Source organism: Ranitomeya variabilis, chromosome 2 (genome assembly GCF_051348905.1).
Source record: "Ranitomeya variabilis isolate aRanVar5 chromosome 2, aRanVar5.hap1, whole genome shotgun sequence".
Taxonomy (NCBI): domain Eukaryota; kingdom Metazoa; phylum Chordata; class Amphibia; order Anura; family Dendrobatidae; genus Ranitomeya; species Ranitomeya variabilis.
The window spans coordinates 166,993,913-167,009,455 of NC_135233.1; the positions used below are offsets into that span (position 1 = coordinate 166,993,913).

A 15,543-nucleotide genomic window follows, 5' to 3' on the forward strand; every position below is an offset into this window, starting at 1 on the left:
AGGATGGATACTCATGGGGGGCCAGGATGGATACACATGGGGGTGCCTGGATGGATACACATGGGGTGCAAGGATGGATACACATGGGGGGCAGGATGGATACACATGGGAGGCCAAAATGGATGCACATTGGGGGTCAAGATGGATACATATAGGGGGCCAGGATGGAAATACATGAGGGAACAGGATGGAGACACATGGGGGCCAGGATAAATACACATGGGGGGCCTGGATGGATACACATGGGGGGCAGGATGGATACACATGGGGGGCCTGGATGGATACACATGGGTGGGCAGGATGGATACACATTGCAGGGCCAAGATGGATACAGAAGGTAGGCCAAGATGGATACACATGGGGGGGTCAAGATGGATACACATGGGGACCAGAATGGAAATACATGGGGGACCAGGATGGAGACACATGAGGTCCAGGATGGATACACATGTAGGTAATTATGGAGACACATGGGGGGCCAGACTGGATACACATGGGGGGCCAGGATGAAGACACATGGGGGGCAAGGATGGAGACACATAAGGGGTCAGGATGGATACACATGGGGCAAGGATGGATATTTGGGGGTGGCAGGACAAGGGGCCAGGATGGATATATGGGGGAAGAGGACAAGAGGCTAGCATGGATAGATATGAGGGGCCAGGCTGGATACACATGGAGGGTGAAGATAGAGACACATGGGGACCAGGATGGATACACATGGGACCAGGAAGAACCTAGCATATAAGACATGATTTCAGTTGTTTCACATTTTTTTGTTAAGTATATAATTCCACATGTGTCAATTCATAGTTTTAATGCCTTCAGTGTGAATGTACAATTTTCATAAATAATAAAGCACTTGACACTCAAAGATTCATTTGCAAGATGAATGTAACAGTTTTGTTTATTTGTGCGACCAGTTCAAAAGATTTTAAACGTTTTCGGTCACAAGACCTTCATCAGAAACATCTCTTATGAAACTGGAAGCAAGACAGCGCGATGCATAGGCCCAAAAGACCTGCGCACAAATATAACCTGGCAAAAACGGCTTCTGGCAACACCGGCTCCCCAGCACCTCGGCATCCCGGATCTGGACACACTAGCGCCAGCTCCCTCCAGCGAGTTTTCGCTGTTTCCGTGCGCCCTACCTCTGATACACCCTCCAGGACGGGTCCGTAGTGCATTTGGTAAGTGTTGCACTGCAGTGTGAAGCAGCAGAGACCTTTGCCGTGCTCTCTTGACTGTGTGTGATTAAAGAAACTCTCCGGAGTTTCTCTCATCACACACAGTTTTATTTGAATGGCAAAAATTCAATGTCCTGACCATATATATATATTTTTTTTTTAACAGTGGACAAAGTCAGAACACGTTGGCGTTCCATGAAGGACCGCTTCAACAAGGACCTGCGCCAAGAGAGTCGTGCTGCCAGTGGTTCAGGTGCAAGGATCAGACCGTACAAGTATCATCGCGTGCTGTCATTTTTAAGACCGGTCCTTGCCCAGAGAGCGTAAGTTTTTCTCACATGCTTTTGGTTGTATTGTATTGACATAATCTGTATTTTAAAATTCCACAGGATTTAGCGTCTGGTTATTTTTTGGTATTAATTTTCTGTTTCCTTTTTTCACAGCACACACAGCACGACTGTCGAGCCAGGTTCTGGAGCGGTCCTTCAGCCGGCAGCCACGGACCCGTCCCAGCCATCCAGCAGCGCAGCAGCAGGTGGGCCTTCCACACTAACTGGAGACCAGGGAGCTGGCCTGTCAGGTATTCCCCTACCCCAGTCCTCTTCCACTGCCCCCTTTTTTTTGGGCTCATCCCGGCAGCGACAGAGGGCTTCAGACAGGTCAATCATGCCCAAGTTTTTGCACTTGAGCTCGGTTTTACACGAAGCAATCAAGGCTTTAGGTGACCGAATGGATGTTTCTCATAACCTCTTGAATTGCCATATCCAGGAGGTCACCAAAAGCCTTGATCAAGTTAAAGCCGACCTCCAGAGGCCAGCTCATCATTTTTTCAACCAAATTCAGCAGGGCATGTCGGAACACCTTAGCCCTGATCTCCAGCTCAGTGTGATGCAGGCCTGCAATGCTGCTTTTGTGCAGGCTATGCAGCAGAGTCGTTATTCACAGCAGACAGTGGTGGCATATCCAACTGTGCCATCACTGTCACGATTAACCTCCTTGCCGACATCTGCTGCATACCAGTGCACAGCCATCTCAATTCCTTCCACAGGCGGACTCCACTACAGCGCCAACACCATGACAAGTGCAGTTGGACATCCCACCACCACCACCGTGACCACCGCTGCTCCGGCTTGGACCTCCTCCACTGACACCATGATGCAGCAGGACCCTGGCGTGGCTTTCAGGCCCGGACCCACTATGATCCATCAGGACCCTGGCGTGTCTTTCCGGCCCTGACCCACTACGATGCAGCAGGACCCTGGCGTGTCTTTCCGGCCCGGACCCACCACGATGCAGCAGGACCCTGGCGTGTCTTTCCGGCCCGGACCCACCACGATGCAGCAGGACCCTGGCGTGTCTTTCCGGCCCGGACCCACCACGATGCAGCAGGACCCTGGTGTGTCTTTCCGGCATGGACCCACCACGATGCAGCAGGACCCTGGTGTGTCTTTCCGGCCCGGACCCACCACGATGCAGCAGGACCCTGGCGTATCTTTCCGGCCCGGACCCACCACGATGCAGCAGGACCCGGGCGTGTCTTTCCGGCCCGGACCCACCACGATGCAGCAGGACCTTGGCGTGTCTTTCCGGCCCGGACCCACCACGATGCAGCAGGACCCTGGCGTGTCTTTCCAGCCCGGACCCACCACGATGCAGCAGGACCCTGGCGGGTCTTTCCGGCCCGGACCCACTACTATGCAGCAGGACCCTGGCGTGTCTTTCCGGCCCGGACCCACTACGATGCAGCAGGACCCTGGCGTGTCTTTCCGGCCCGGACCCACCACGATGCAGCAGGACCCTGGCGTGTCTTTCCGGCCCAGACCCACCACAATGCAGCAGGACCCTGGCGTGTCTTTCCGGCCCGGACCCACCACGATGCAGCAGGACCCTGGTGTGTCTTTCCGGCCCGGACCCACCACGATGCAGCAGGACCCTGGCGTGTCTTTCCGGCCCGGACCCACCACGATGCAGCAGGACCCTGGCGTGTCTTTCCGGCCCGGACCCACCACGATGCAGCAGGACCCTGGCGTGTCTTTCCGGCCCGGACCCACCACGATGCAGCAGGACCCAGGCATGTCTTTCCGGCCCGGACCCACCACGATGCAGCAGGACCCTGGTGTGTCTTTCCGGCCTGGACCCACCACGATGCAGCAAAACCCTGGCGGGTCTTTCCGGCCCGGACCCACTACGATGCAGCAGGACCCTGGCGTGTCTTTCCGGCCTGGACCCACCACGATGCAGCAGGACCCTGGCGTGGCTTTATGTTTCCCCCCCAACACAACGCACCAGGACTCTGGCATGGGTGAGCGCTCGACAAGCGCAATGGACTGTGAGACAGTGCAGCCGGACCCTGTTGGGTCTCCCGCCACCACGCTACAGCATATGAGCCCACCAAGACGTCCCCCTACCAGGCAAAGCCCCCAAAAAAATCAGAAAAAAAACAACAAAAAACTCTTAGTATTCCTTCCCCTTCACCTACCGATGTGTCTGTATTGTCAGTTTTGTCTCACCCTTCCAGTGTGTCTCAAGCTTCTCATGTTTCAAGCGCCATCCCCGAACTTCCAGACCCTTCTAGTTTTATTGCCCCTTCTCCTGCCTCCTCTGCGTCGTCCACGGTTAGCCAGGCCTCAGTTCTTCACACCCCCCGTTTACATCACTCAACCCCAAGCCGGCGCGGTTCAAAAAAATAATTTTTTTACATTGTTAACTAAATAAAAAAAGTTTGCTTTGCCACAATCTTGTTTGGTTTATTGTGTCTATCGCCGCCGGCAACACACACCGTGCGCCAAGAAACTTCGCCACACACTTATTTTTTGGGCCACAACGTATCTCCAGTAGTTAAACATACAAGACTACAGCTATATGTGTGTCTTTAGTATACAGATATGAGGTGGCCCCAAAAATATAACATGTATATCCATAATGTCTTTTTGTATATGCCTAGTGTGGCAGTATTAAGAGAAAATGGTGGAAATACAGTGCAGTCCTCTACTGAACAGGTCAGGTGTCCATAAACTCAAAAGTTATGACACCTGACCTGTTGAGTTGATAACTGCCTTGTATAACCACTAGGGTTGAGCTAAACAGAACTGCCAATTTCAAAAGTCGTCGACTTTTGGCAAAGTCGGGTTTGGTGAAACCCCACCCGATCTTACTGTGGGATCGGGTCGGCCGACAGCTATCTTCGCCCCAAAGTCTGGTTTCTCGTTTTATATATATATATATATATATATATATATATATATATATATATATATATATATATATATATTGTGTCATTGATACATATATACATACACATATATATATATACATATATTATGACTTGTATTGTTTAAGATTATTGTACTTGTTTTTATTATGTATACCTCTCCTCACATGTAAAGCGCCATGGAATAAATGGCGCTATAACAATAAATAATAATAATAATAATAATATATATATATATATATATACATATATATATATACATACACAGATATATACACTCACCGGCCACTTTATTAGGTACACCTGTCCAACTTCTTGTTAACACTTAATTTCTAATCAGCCAATCACATGGCGGCAACTCAGTGCATTTAGGCATGTAGACATGGTCAAGACAATCTCCTGCAGTTCAAACCGAGCATCAGTATGGGGAAGAAAGGTGATTTGAGTGCCTTTGAACGTGGCATGGTTGTTGGTGCCAGAAGGGCTGGTCTGAGTATTTCAGAAACTGCTGATCTACTGGGATTTTCACGCACAACCATCTCTAGGGTTTACAGAGAATGGTCCGAAAAAGAAAAAAAATCCAGTGAGCGGCAGTTCTGTGGGCGGAAATGCCTTGTTGATGCCAGAGGTCAGAGGAGAATGGGCAGACTGGTTCGAGCTGATAGAAAGGCAACAGTGACTCAAATCGCCACCCGTTACAACCAAGGTAGGCCTAAGAGCATCTCTGAACGCACAGTGCGTCGAACTTTGAGGCAGATGGGCTACAGCAGCAGAAGACCACACCAGGTACCACTCCTTTCAGCTAAGAACAGGAAACTGAGGCTACAATTTGTACAAGCTCATCAAAATTGGACAGTAGAAGATTGGAAAAACGTTGCTTGGTCTGATGAGTCTCGATTTCTGCTGCGACATTCGGATGGTAGGGTCAGAATTTGGCGTAAACAACATGAAAGCATGGATCCATCCTGCCTTGTATGGAGCATCTTTGGGATGTGCAGCCGACAAATCTGCGGCAACTGTGTGATGCCATCATGTCAATATGGACCAAAATCTCTGAGGAATGCTTCCAGCACCTTGTTGAATCTATGCCACGAAGAATTGAGGCAGTTCTGAAGGCAAAAGGGGGTCCAACCCGTTACTAGCATGGTGTACCTAATAAAGTGGCCGGTGAGTGTATATATATATATATATATATATATATATATATATATATATATATATATATATGCATTTATATTTACTTCAGCGCGATATATGTTCAAAGCCTGAAATTGAATTCCCGATTTACAAACCGAACATGATATGAGACATGGTTTACATACAGTAAACCTTGTCATATCCCCCTTTTTTTTGCATGTTCCACACTACAAATGTTAGTAGTGTGTATGTGCAAAATTTTGGCGCTGTAGCTTTTAAAATAAAGGGTTAAATTGGGCTCCCGCGCAATTTTCTCCGCCAGAGTGGTAAAGCCAGTGACTGAGGGCAGATATTAATAGCCTAGAGAGGGTCCACGGTTATTGGCCCCCCCTGGCTACACACATCTGCCCCCAGCCACCCTAGAAAAGGCACATCTGGAAGATTCGCCAATTCTGGCATTTGGCCTCTCTCTTCCCACTCCCGTGTAGCGGTGGGATATGGGGTAATGAAGGGTTAATGTCACCTTGCTATTGTAAGGTCACATTAAGCCTGATTAATAATGGAGAGGCGTCAAATATGACACCTATCCATTATTAATCCAATTGTATGTAAGGGTTAAAAAAACACACACACTTGATTACAAAGTATTTTAATGAAATAATCACACTGGTGGTTTTAATATTTTATTGCTCTCTCAATCCACCTGAAGACCCTCGCTTGGAAAAATAATAAACCAACAATATACATACCTTCTGTTGATCTGTCACGTCCCACAAGGTAAATCCATCTGAAGGGGTTAAATTATTTTACAGGCAGGAGCTGTGCTAATGCACTCGCTCATGCCTGTAAACCCCGTGGAATGAAGGAAATGTAGGTCAATGACCTATAGTTACCTTCAGTCGCGGTGATGCGCCCCTGCTGGATGTCCTCATGAACTGCAGCCTGGGAACTTTTTCCCACGCTCGAGGTCATATGAGGACATCCAGCAGAGGGCGCATCACCGTGACTGAAGGTAACTATAGGTCATTGACCTACATTTCCTTCAGTCCCCGGGGTTTACAGGCACGAGCGAGTGCATTAGCACAGCTCCTGCCTGTAAAATATTTTAACCCCTTCAGATGGATTTACCTCGTGGGACATGACAGTTTAACAGAAGGTATGTATATTGTTGGTTTATTATTTTTCCAAGCGAGGGTCTTCAGGTGGATTGAGAGAGCAATAAAATATTAAAACCACCAGTGTGTTTATTTCATTAAAATACTTTGTAATCAAGTGTGTGTGTTTTTTTAACCCTTACATACAATTGGATTAATAATGGATAGGTGTCATATTTGACGCCTCTCCATTATTAATCAGGCTTAATGTGACCTTACAATAGCAAGGTGACATTAACCCTTCATTACCCCATATCCCACCGCTACACAGGAGTGGGAAGAGAGAGGCCAAGTGCCAGAATTGGCAAATCTTCCAGATGTGCCTTTTCTGGGGTGACTGGGGGCAGATGTATGTAGCCAGGGGGGCCAATAACCGTGGACCCTCTCTAGGCTATTAATATCTGCCCTCAGTCACTGGCTTTACCACTCTGGCGGAGAAAATTGCGCGTGAGCCCATGCCAATTTTTTCCGTGATTTAACCCTTTATTTTAAAAGCTACAGTGCCAAAATTTTGCACATACACACTACTAACATTTGTAGTGTGGAATATGCAAAAAAAAAAAGGGGGATATGACATGGTTTAATGCACGTTTTTGGGTAACCTTGGTTTGGAGAGGAAAAAGATAGGAGACACGGTCAACACAACCAACACTAAAGTTTATTAATGTGAAACATTTTTTTTTTTTTATTGTAGAAAATTACTGGTACAGATAAAGATACAACAGGACATTTACACAACATTGTCCTGCCATGACACCCGTCCAATATCTGAATCAAAATAAGCAGCAAATTGGTCCCGCATGAGACCAACGGCTGCAGTTGACCGCAGCGGGTGATGCTGGAAATCAGGCAGAGGGTGTGCAACTGGTTCATCCAGTTCAATGTGGGGTCGTTCCTTAGTAATTATGTAATTGTGCAGAACCACACAGGCTTTGACCACCTCGTCAACGGTTTCCACTTTTAGATTTATGGCTGATGCAAGAATGCGCCATTTAGTGACCAGAATGCCAAAGGTGCACTCTACTGTTCTTCGTGCCCTGGTCAGTCTGTAGTTGAAGATCCTTCTAGTGTGGTCCAAGTCACGACTGGAATAGGGCTTCAGGAGATTTTCACACATCTGGAAGGCCTCATCCCCAACCATAACAAATGGCAGCGGTGGGCCTTGAGTGTTGGGGAGAGGCTGTGGAGGGGGAAAATTAAAATTTTTACCATACACACGCCGGTCCATATCCGAGCTCTTGAAAGTCTGGGAATCGTTGCCACGGCCAAAAGCTCCAATGTCCACGGCGATGAAGCGACAGTCCGCATCGCCTATTGCCATGAGCACTACAGAAAAATATATTTTGTAGTTGAAAAACTCCGATCCGGTTCTGGCAGGTTTGATAATGCGGATGTGCTTCCCATCCACCGCTCCTAAACAGTTGGGGAAATCACACACATTCCAGAATTTGTCAGCAATTTCACGCCACATGTCCGTGGTGGGTAGTGGTATAAACTCCTCACGGAGTACATTCCATAATGCCCGACAGGTGTCCACAACTATTCCGGACAGGGTGGATATTCCAAGCCGGTATTGGAAGTGGAGGGAAGATAAACTCTCCCCTGTGGCAAGAAATCTAGAAGAAAAACACAAACAAAAAACAGCATTACAATCTACTCTTTTTATGGTGTGGTTGAAAATTGAAAAAAAAAAAAAAAAAAAAAGGCAGAATAAAAAATCTGGACTGTCATTGGGTTAGATTTTGAACGTACCTTAATGTCACCAGCAGACGTTCCTCGGGTGGAATCGCTCTACGGAGCTGGGTGTCCTGTCGCCGTATGGCTCCTTGGACACGAGACAGCAAATCCCGGAACGATTCTTGCGACATTCTCGTGTACTCCTGGAATTTATCCGGGTTGGCATTCAGCTCGCCATAGAGAGTGTGGTAGGCTCCACGGCTCTCACGCAATTCAATAATGGGGTGCCTCCAAAAATGCCTACGTTGTCTCCTTCTCCATCTTTCGTGGTTTTGGTCTTGCTCCCAAGCAAAAGCACAGGCCAGAAACATCTTGAAGCTGAAATCCAGGTTGAAATAAAAGCTCTCCATGCGAAGATCCATCATGACACAGGATACAGTAGCAAGCTGTTAAATTTTAAGTAGCCGTAGGGTCTAAATATAGAGAGCCCATCATATACGCCCACTGTAGTCCCATTGGTGGTGTCTGGTTATCTTGTTTTTGTTATTGACAAATTTCTCTTCTTGCGCAAAAAAAACGCAAACGCATGCAAAAAACGCATGTAAACGCGGTCAAACGCTGAGTTTTTTTTAAACGCATGTAAAAACGCATGCGTCTAAAAAACGCACCGTTTGCATGCGTTTACATGCGTTTTTTCACCACCTGCGTTTTTTTTTAAAACGCTGCAGATCAAAACGCAAGTGTGAAACCAGCCTTAGTTTATGGTGACAAGTGGGGAACATAATTTCTTTAGGGTCTAATTAGGGACATTATTACTACAGTAATATAATTTACTTTTTAGGAAACTGTTTTCCATGGCGGGAGCAAAATCAGGGTCCTGTTACTGTGCAAGGCAGCACTATGTCTCTTATTTTCTTCATCTGACATAGTATAGTCAGGGAAAAGGTGAGGAAAGTGCTCTGGAAGCGATCAGCTATTGATGACTGTGTTATTTTTTGCAGAGACGAGTCCTGGCTGGAAGAAGAGATGGTAGCCTATGCTGGCTGAAGTAGAAAAGCGAACATGAAGTACTTCAACTACAGATGTCACTGGTGAGTCAGTGTATTATAACATGTACATGCAAACTATACACTATATACTGTGTACAGAGTTCCTGTGTAATGTCACTGGTGATCACTGTATTACCTGTACACTGACACTATATACAGAACTCCTGTGTATAATGTCACTAGTGATCACTGCATTACCTGTATACTGACACTATATACAGAGCTCCTGTGTATAATATCACTGGTGGTCACTGTATTACCTGTACACTGACACCATATACAGAGCTTCTGTGTACAATGTCACTGGTGATCACTGTATTACCTGTACACTGACATTATATACTGAGCTCCTGTGTATAATGTTACTGGTGGTAATAACAGTGTTAGTATTGTGGTTTGTATTCATGATCAGTATTGTAGTATTCGATCACTATGTGGTGGTAATTTGTGGTCTGGTCATGGCGTGGCAGTATTTCACCTTGTATGTGGTATTATTTCGTTCCTATATGCTGGTTGTTCTGCCCATCTTAATGTGCAGAAAGTTAATTATCATGTTATTCAAGTTGTGGCCACTGGAGGTCACAGTTGCCTACTTTTCATGTTGTTTACCAACTCTTCCCTCAGAAGAGCAATGTCTTCTGGGTAAGTTCCACCCTCATTCTTCTTGTGGGAGACAAGCTTCAGTAGCCATTTCTCCTCAGGTCTGAAGGGAGGCACACGTGCTCCTGTCTCACTTACTTTCCTACCCCTGTCCTAACGGATCTCGGTACGTTTATAAAGGGTTAAATGCATCTTATGTTTGTGTTAGTATCTGAGCCTTATGCAGCTCCTATAGTCTGATGTAGTTAGGCAGATTTGTGCTCTGCAGCTTGCATGTAGATAGATGCATCTTTGTATAGAATAGGGCAGTGCTGCTAGAATTACTGTGTAATGCACTCTGTATACTTCTTGCTGTAATGTCCCAGTTATTTATGTGATTGCACCCTGTATGTGCATATACTGATATGCTGTTATTCTTTACAGTTTTTCACCAGTCATCCACAATGATTATTCACTGAACATCCACTTTGTACATCAACATCATTCACTATTCGATCATCTACTATGAATACTATCCACCATTGTTGTTCAACGTTATAGTTTATGTTATCATCACCCTAATAAATAAGACTTAAGCATCAACACAGTCTGTTTACTGGGATGCGGATGAAGGTTTAGCCGTATGTTGGAATCCACACAGCATCCTACGTGGAGGAAGGCAGAACACTGGTAATATGTCACATTATTCGGTCATTATATGGTCTGATCATGGTGTGTCATATTTGTTCCTTGTATGTGATATTATTCGGTCACTATGTGGTGCTAATGTGTGATCTGGTCATGGCATGGCTGTATTTGTTCCTTGTATGTGGTAGTATTCAATCACTATGCGGTGGTAATATGTGGTCTGGTCATGGTTTGGTGTATTTGTTCCTTGCTTGTGGTTTTATTTGGTCACTATGTGGTGCTAATGAGTGATCTGGTCATGGTGTGGCTGTATTTGTTCTTTGGATGTGGTATTATTCAGTGACTATGTGGTCTGGTCATGGTGTGGCTGTATTTGTCCCTTGTATGTGGTATTATTTGGTCACTATGGGGTCTGGTCATGGTGTGGCAGTATTTGTCCCTTGTATGTGGTATTATTCGGTCACTATGTGGTCTGGTCATGTTGGGGTGGTATTTCTTCCCTGTATGTGGTAGTACTGGTCTTGGTATAGTGGATTGTGATGTGTATGGCGGTCATTTGATCTCTCTGATATTAATTAGGAGAACATTCTTTATTTCCATTAGAGATTAAATATTTGTATCACAGCGGCAGAGATGCACTTACAGGGCTTTTCCTGTGAAAAAAAATAATTATCTCTCCATGGGATAAGTGATGATTTACTGACTGGTGGGGTCTGACTACTTGGACTCAATCGGCAGAATGTGGAACTTTTTCATCCCCATTAGACTGGAGTGGCATGCACAACTCTACCACTGATCCATTCATTCCCTCAGCTGCTGCACTTGTTTTTTTCTGGAAGCCCCAAAGAGAATGAATGGAGCTGCGGTCAGACATCCCACCTGCTGCTCTATTTTAAAATGGGGATAAGTGTCCTATCAACGATAAAACTTCCTCATTCTTCCGAACGGTGCAGTTTCTTATGGTCGGACCTAAGGCTAAGTTCACATTGCGTTTTAGCAGTCCGTTAGACGGACTGCGTTACACCGCGGGATAAAGTTCTATTTTGGGCGCATCGCTAGCGATGTGCCGTCATTGAGTGGCGGACTCTGGGACCCGGGCTGCAGTCTTTCCGAGTCCGTCACTGCTAGTGCAGTTAGATCATCTGCTAGCTCTATCTGCGCTAGCGATATGACATGTTGGCACTTGTGTTAACAGCAGCCCGTTAACGCATGTGTTGAACGGGCTGCTGTTAACGCAATGTGAACCTAGCCTTAGTGATCACCTATCCTGTAGAGCCCATGGATCAGTGATAACTTGTTTTATCCAAAGAACCCCATTAATGTAAACTACCAAAATTATACATCCTAGTTATGGGGGTGCACAGTAGATGTGCAGGAGCCGCCTGTGTTTTACAGTCGATGGTCCACTATAATCAGGATAACTACTGACAGATATTTGCATATAGCTGTAGGGTCGGCCCGTAGAGTCCATTCCCCTGGTGGGCCCCAGACACCCCAGTTCAACCCTGGCATATACGTATATAAGTGAAACTAAACTAGCACATCCTCGATATCACTGAATGAAATGTTCCAGGTGCAAATCTTTATTCATTACATAGTGGAATGCGTTGAGAGCAATGAAACATAAAAATGATCAATGTAAATAAAAATTAATATACCATGGAGGTCTGGATTTGGAATGATGCTCAAAAACAAAGTGGAAAATCAAATTGCAGGCTGATCCATCTTCAGTGGAAATGCCTAAAGACATGGAAATTATGCTCAGTAGTGTAAATGCTCTCACCCCTATAGGTACAGTAGCATGAGGCGGTGTCTACAACCAACAGAAGATGCTTAGATAGTGCAGCTCATCCAGGATGGCACATCAATATGAGCTGTGGTAAGAAGGGTAGCTATGTTTGTCAGTGCAGTGTCAAGGGCATGAAGCAGATATCAGGAGACATTCCAGTACACAAGGAGACTTGGAACAGGGCCGTAGGAGGGCAACAACCAAGCAGCATAACCGCTACCTCCTCCTTTGTGCAAGGAGAAACAGGAGAAACAGTACAAGAGCCCTGCAAAATGACCTCCAGCAGGCCACTAACATTCAAGTGTCTGCTGAAATTGTCAGAGACAGACTCCATGAGGGTGGTATGAAGGCCCGACATCCACAAGTGGGTGTTGTGCTTACAGACTGCTTTGTGATTGGTCGCGTAGCGGTCACGTGACCACTACGCGACCAATCAGAAGCTGCGGACGTCTTCTAAGGTATTTCAAGCGCTTGAAAGACCTTAGGTGACGTCACTGCTTTGTGATTGGTCACGTAGCGGTCACGCGACCGCTACGGACCAATCAGAGCGCCGTGACATCATCTAAGGCCCTTCTAGCGCGCATTCTTAGGTACAACGGCTCCCGGTTACGGCGGTAAAGTCCAGGCTGCGTCGGAGAGGTGAGTATATCCCTATTTTTTATTTTAATTCTTTCTTTTACACATTGATATGGATCCCAGGGCCTGAAGGAGAGTTTCCTCTCCTTCAGACCCTGGGAACCATACAGGATACCGTCCGATACTTGGTGTTCCATTGACTTGTATTGGTATCGGGTATCGGATTAGATCCGATACTTTGCCGGTATCGGCCGATACTTTCCAATACCGATACTTTCAAGTATCGGACGGTATCGCTCAACACTAGTCGACACACAAACAAGACTAAAGCTGCAGTGCTGGCCTGGAAGAAGAAGAAGTAGGTGACCCGGGGGACATATGCTCTACTGCTCCCAGACTCAGCACGCCACTGTGAATGAACTTTATTAAAATACTAGCTGTTTCCAGCAAGCTAACGCTCGGCACCCTCATTGCTATCTAATTAATGCTGCTGGTGATTAAACTAAAGTAAATAATGACAACATTCAATAGCGCTTGGATTATGTGTGGTAATGTGGTGGGGGGCGGGATTATTTGTGGTAATGTGGTGGGGGGCGAGATTATGTGTGGTAATGTGGTGGGGGGGCGGGATTATGTGTGGTTATGTGGTGAGGGGCAGGATTATCTGTGGTAATGTGGTGAGGGGCAGGATTATCTGTGGTAATGTGCTGGGGGGTGGAATTATGTGTGGTAATGTGGTGGGGGGTGGGATTATGTGTGGTAATGTGGTGGGGGGGTGGGATTATGTGTGGTAATGTGTTGGGGGGTGGGATTGTGTGGTAATGTGGTGGGGGGTGGGATTATGTGTGGTAATGTAGTGGGGGGCGGGATTATGTGGTAATGGGGTGGGAGGGCAGGATTATGTGTGGTAATGTGGTGGGGGTGGGATTATCTGTGGTAATGTGGTGGGGGGCGGGATTATGTGTGGTGATGTGGTGGGGGCGGGATTATGAGTGGTGATGTGGTGGGGGGTGGGATTATGTGTGGTGATGTGGTGGGGGGCAGGATTATGTGTGGTAATGTGGTGGGGGGCGGGATTATCTGTGGTAATGTGGTGGGGGGTGGGATTATGTGTGGTAATGTGGTGGGGGGCGGGATTATGTGTGGTAATGTGGTGGGGGCGGGATTACCTGTAGTAATGTGGTGGGGGGGCAAAATTATCTGTGGTGATGTGGTGGGGGGCGGGATTATGTGTGGTGATGTGGTGGGGGGCGGGATTATGTGTGGTAATGTGGTGGGGGCGGTATTATATGTGTAATGTGGTGGGGGTGGGATTATGTGTGGTGATGTGGTGGGGGGTGGGATTATGTGTGGTGATGTTGTGGGGGGTGGGATTATGTGTGGTGATGTGGTGGGGGGCGGGATTATGTGTGGTAATGTGGTGGGGGCGGGATTATATGTGTAATGTGGTGGGGGTGGGATTATGTGTGGTAATGTGGTGGGGGCATGGATTATCTGTGGTAATGTGGTGGGGGGCGGTATTATGTGTGGTAATGTGGTGGGGGCGGGATTATGTGTGGTAATGTGGTGGGGGGCGGGATTATCTGTGGTAATGTGTTGTGGATGCGGGATTATCTGTGGTGATGTGGTGGGGGGGCGGGATTATGTGTGGTAATGTGAGGGCAGAGCTACTGTGCAGGGGGAGGGAGTGAGTGTGGTGGGGGGCTGGATTATGTGTGGTAACGTGGTGGGGGGCGGGATTATGTGTGGTAATGGGGTGAGGGGGCAGGATTATGTGTGGTGATGTGTTGGGGGTGGGATTATGTGTGGTGATGTGGTGGCAGGGGAATATGTGTGGTGATGTGGTGGGCGGGCGGGATTTTGTGTGGTGATGTGGTGGACGGGCATGATTGTGTGTGGTGATGTGGTGGGGGTGGGATTATGTGTGGTAATGTGGTGGGGGGGCCAGATTGTGTGTGGTAATGTGGTGGGGGGCGGGATTGTGTGTGGTAATGTGGTGACTTCCCATGACGAAGCTACAGGCAGTAGTGATACGCGTAGGGAGTTGGCGGACCCCATTCTTCCCAGTGAGTATAACGAACATGCTTATTTAATCATGAGTTATGGACATTGCATGCAGCAGTTACTCTGGTGGGGACTTCTTTACTAGTCATTCCTACACATAATTGCATGGATAATATGGTTACAGATTGCAGTCTAGGGACCTTTTAATATCAGCACTAATTGTTTATTATTCATTTTTTGTAACATTTTTTGCATTACTTATACATTGGTTAATTATTACTTATTTTGGATAATTATGAACATAATGTTTATGGTCCCATATAATTATCTGGATTGCTCTAGTACCCATGTCTAGTGCAGTTGTGGAGGTCAACAATTAATTATTTGACACATCAGAATTATTTGCATGAGATTAGACCTCTTTTGTGCAGTCCAATGTAAGCTTTGACAGGATACAACCAGTCAATTATTTATCATAGGTATGTTTCAAACACCATTTTAGAATACTGTGGATCACTCACTGGGTGAATTA

The 15,543-nt window shown here is 46.7% G+C and overlaps 1 long non-coding RNA gene across 1 annotated transcript in view; it reads left to right on the forward strand.

Moving 5' to 3' along the window:
* LOC143809202 (uncharacterized) overlaps window positions 1-10,571 on the forward strand; it is a 30,316-nt gene extending 19,745 nt beyond the window's left edge. Inside the window, exons 2-3 of the long non-coding RNA XR_013222143.1 lie at window positions 9,368-9,457; window positions 10,439-10,571. This is a non-coding gene — a long non-coding RNA (uncharacterized LOC143809202). The remainder of the gene's footprint in view (window positions 1-9,367; window positions 9,458-10,438) is intronic.
* Window positions 10,572-15,543: the final 4,972 nt, after the last annotated feature.